Source organism: Panthera leo, chromosome F3, assembly GCF_018350215.1.
Source record: "Panthera leo isolate Ple1 chromosome F3, P.leo_Ple1_pat1.1, whole genome shotgun sequence".
NCBI lineage: Eukaryota > Metazoa > Chordata > Mammalia > Carnivora > Felidae > Panthera > Panthera leo.
In genome coordinates, this window is record NC_056696.1 from 15,955,298 (window position 1) to 15,959,925 (window position 4,628).

The following is a 4,628-nucleotide window of genomic DNA, read 5'->3' on the forward strand; positions in this document are numbered from 1 at the left end:
TTTCATTAAAAAGTACTGCTTTTAAAAACTAGTAACTTAAAACTGCCATGTACACAAAAACCCAAATGGTCCACAAAACATTCTCCTTTCCTTCTGAAGGTTTTACAATGCATTGTTATCAGTAACCAGTCTTTTACTATTAAACTTAAAAGGCCAGTTGACACAAACAGTTCTGAGACCGTTCTTCCACCACTGATTAAGACTGGGGTGGCAAGTATTGGGGGTAATATTCATTTAGACTTCTGAGCTCTCTGGGCAGACCTGGTGACCTTGCCAGCTCCAGCTGCCTTATTGGCCCACTGCTTTGATGACACCCACAGCAACTGTCTGTCTCATGTCACAAACAGCAAAAAGGCTCTCAACACAGAAAAGCTTGCCAGCGACCATATCAACAATGGCAACAGCACCAGATTTCAAGAACTTGGGGCCATCTTGCAGCTTTTTTCAAGAACGACAATAAATCTTCAGCTCAGCACACTTGCAAATAATGTGAGCTGTGTGACAATCTACCACAGTGCATATCTGGCACTGATTTGGCCTGGATGGTCCAGGATAATCACCTGAGCCATAAAGCCATCTGCTTCCATTAGTAGGTTGTTTTTGCGGTCATCAGCCACATTGCCACGATGAACATCTTTGACAGATACATACCTGACACTGAAGCCTACGTTGTCCCCAGGAAGAACCTCACTCAAAGCTCCATGGTGTATTTCAACAGACTTTACTTCAGCTGTAAAACTGACCGGAGCAAAGGTGACCACCATGCTGGGTGTAAGCACCAGTCTTGGGTGTCTGTCTGGGTGGCTCAGTCAGTTGAGCGTCTGACTTTGGCTCAGGTCATGATCTCACAGTCTATGGGTTTGAGCCTCACATCAGGCTTGTGCTGACAGCTCAGAGCCTGGAGCCTGCTTCTGATTCTGTGTCCCCCCTCTCTCTCTGCCCCTCCCCCAACTCACATTCTATCTCTCTCTGTCTCTCTCTGTCTCTGTGTCTCTCTCAAAAATAAAAATAAACATTAAAAAGATTTAAAAAAAAAAAAAAAAAAAAAAGAACACCAGTCTCTACCTGGCCCACAGGGACAGTACCAATATCACCAATTTTGTAGACATCCTGGAGGGGCAGACACAAGGGTCAGCTGGATGAGCGGGTAGCCAAATGCAGAACCAGAACTTTAAGCAGTGTGGTTCCACTGTCATTGCCATCTTTACATGTGACTTTCCATCCCTTGAATCAAGGCATGTTAGCACTTGGCTCCAGCAGGTTGTCACCATTCCAACCAGAAACTGGCATAAATGCTACTGTGCTGGGCCTGTACCCAGTTTTCTTAATGTAGGTGCTGACTTCTTAACGATTTCCTCATATCTCTTCTGGCTGTAGGTAGGGTGGCTCAGTGGAATCCATTTTGTTAACACCAACAATTAGCTTTCTCACTGTGGTTTTGGTTTGCATTTCCCTGCTGCTTAGTGATGTTGAGCATCTTTTCATAAATCTTTTGGTAATTTGTAGGCCTTCTTTGTAGAAATGCCTGGTCAAGTTATTCTGCCCAGTTTTAAATGGAATTGTTCTTTTTTTCCTATTGAGTTGTAGGAGTCCTTCATAGTTTGGGGATAGCAACTCCTTATCAGATATATGATATGCAGACATTTTCTACTATTCCATAGGTTGTCTTTTCATTTCGGTGCTTGTTTCTTTTGTTCTGCAGAAGCTTTTTAGTTCAATGTGGCCCCACTCATTTATTTTGTGTTTGTTGTTTGTGCTTTTGGTGTCAAATAAAAAAAGAACTGTTGCCAAGATCAATATCAAAGAGATTTTTCTTCATGTTTTATTCTAGGAGCTTATGGTTTCAAGTTATGCTTAAGTCCTTAGTCTATTTTGAGTTAATTTTTGTAGGTGGTTTAGGATAAGGGTCCCATTTCATTCTTCTGTGTATGGTTATCCAGTTCTCCCAGCACCATTTATTAAAGAGACTGTTCTCTCCCCATTGCATATTCTTGGCTCCTTTGTTGTAAATTGATTGACCGTATATGTTGTGTTTATTTCTGGGACCTCTACTTTGTTCCATTAATTAGAACCTATGTGTCTGTTTTTATGCCAATACCATAGTGTTTGGATCATCATCAGTTTGAAGCTTTGTTCTTCTTTCTCAGAATTGTTTTGGTTAGTTGGGTTCTTGTGATTTCATGCACATTTAGAATGGCTATCACTGAAAACATAAGAGATAACAAGTATTTGTGAGGATGTGTAGTATTTGTGCACTGTTGGAGGGAATATAAATTGGTGCAACCACTATGGAAAATAGTATGGAGATTACTGAAAAAATTTAAAAATAGAACTACCATACGATCCAGAAATCCCACTTCTGGGAATTTATCAAAAAAAAAAAAAAAAATGAAAACACTAACTCAAAAAGGAATCTGCACTCCCATGTTCTTTGCTGCAATAGTCACAATAGCCACAGGGAAACAACCTAAGTATTCATCAGTGGATGACTGGATAAAGAAAATGTGGTATAGTGGAATACTATTCAGCCATTAAAAAAGAAGAAAATCCTGCTATTTGTGACAACATGGATAGAAATTGAGGGTATTATGCTAATTGAGGGTATTAGTTAGAAAAGACAAATGCTGAATGATCTCGTTTATATGTAGAATCTAAAAACATCAAACTCATAGAAACAGAGAGTAGAATGGTGATTACTAGGGGGTGGGGTGGGGAAAGTGGGGAGACATGGTCAAAGGGAACAACCTTTCAGTCATAAGATGGTAAGTTCTGAAGAATCTAAAGTACAGCATGGGGACTATAGCTAACAATACTGTATTATAAACTTGAAAGTTGTTAAGGGAATAAATCTCAAATGTTCTCACCACAAAAAATAAATTGTAATTAGATGATGTGACAGAAGTATTAGCTAACACTAGGGTGGTAATCGTTTTGCAAAATATTAGTGTATCAAATCAAAACATTGTATTCCTTAATCTTACATAATGTTCCATGTCAATTGTATCTCAATAAAGTTAAAAAATAAAGCCAATCATAATGATTGTCAGCTTGCTGTACTTATGTGACTTTAAGACAGTATTGCCAAAGAATATGGCCAAATAGTTATACAGGGATTAAAATTGAACCATGATTTTGGGTTGTTTAAATAACATGAATTGTTTAAAATGCAAATATATGTGAAAAGCTGTTGTAATTCTCAAATTTTTAGTCATAAAAAAACACTTTTTATGGCAAGTAAAGAGCAGAGGTTCTTAATGACTAACAGGAAATAGACAAAAATAGCAATACATGCTTATACTGAAGTAGAAAGAAATTACATGTGAGAAGAATCTTCCTGAAGGTATATTTATTACTGACCAAATATTAAAAGTTTGTCATTCACTATTTAAAGATATCTTTCTTTTATAACAATTTGCAATTTACAGAAAAGTTACAAGAACATACACAGAATTCCTTCACCAAAACTGTCTTGTCCCGTTATTAACATATCTATGGTCCATTTGTCAAACTTAAGAACATTGGTATAATAATAATAATATTCACTAAACTAAAGACTTTATTCACAGCAGCATTATTGACCATAGCTAAAATGTGGAAGCAACCAAAGTGTTTATCGATGGAGGAAGTGATAAGCAAAATGTGATAGATGCCTACAATGTAAAATTATTCAGCTTTTAAAAATGAGGTAATTTTGTGCTCACTTCAGCAGCACATATATTAAAATAAAAAGGAAGAAATTCTGATATAAGCTACAACATGGATGAATCTTGAAGACACCTTGCTATGTGAAAAAGACTAATACTATGTAATTCCATTTATAGAGTAGTCAAAATTGTACAGACAGAAAGAATGGTAATTGCCAGGGTCTGGAGGAAGGGTGGAAAGAACAGTTATCTTTTCATGGGTATAGAGTTTCAGTTTTACAAGATGAAAAGAATTACGGAAATGGATAGTGGTGATAGTTGCACATTATGAAAGTATTTAATACTACTGAACGATACACTCAAAAGGGGTTAAGATGGTAAATTTTATGTTATGTGTATTTTACCACAATTTTAAACACTAAAAGAAGAAAAAAGACAACCATTTAGACTCTAGTTTTTGAAAGCGATGTGCTTTGGAGTTGGACGTAGCAAAATCCTAATGGCTGCATGATCTCGGACCCATGATTGAACTTCTCTAAGTCCCAGTCTGTCCTTAATAAAGTGAAGAAAATAATAGCACCTTTCTCATATGGTTCAGGAAAAGATTAAATTATATAAGGCAGGTAAAATTCTTGACACACTGTCCAGTACATAATAAGCACCCAATAAATACTAGATATAATAGCTATATATTCGCTTTTCCTTTCTAAAAGCATTATCAAAACTGTGACACGGTTGTTTCACAGAAACCTCCAGTTACCTTTCTTTTTGCATTCCAGAAAGATCAGAAGAGAGCCTTGAAAGGTGTACATTTATACATGCATATGCATGTATGGATATTTGCATGTATGTAAGTTGGGATGTATTGTGACTTGCTAATCCATGCACATGGTATAGAATTCAAACAGATTTTATACAGAAGCAATTCTGAAAGTGCAATCCAAGGTTCTTGAGATCCTTTGCATAGGTCTGTGAGATGAAAAC

At 36.8% G+C, this 4,628-nt stretch overlaps 1 pseudogene; it reads right to left on the reverse strand.

Moving 5' to 3' along the window:
• Nucleotides 1-230: 230 nt before the first annotated feature.
• LOC122212399 lies at nt 231-4,418 on the reverse strand (annotated as a pseudogene).
• Between the last annotated feature and the right edge of the window lie 210 nt (nt 4,419-4,628).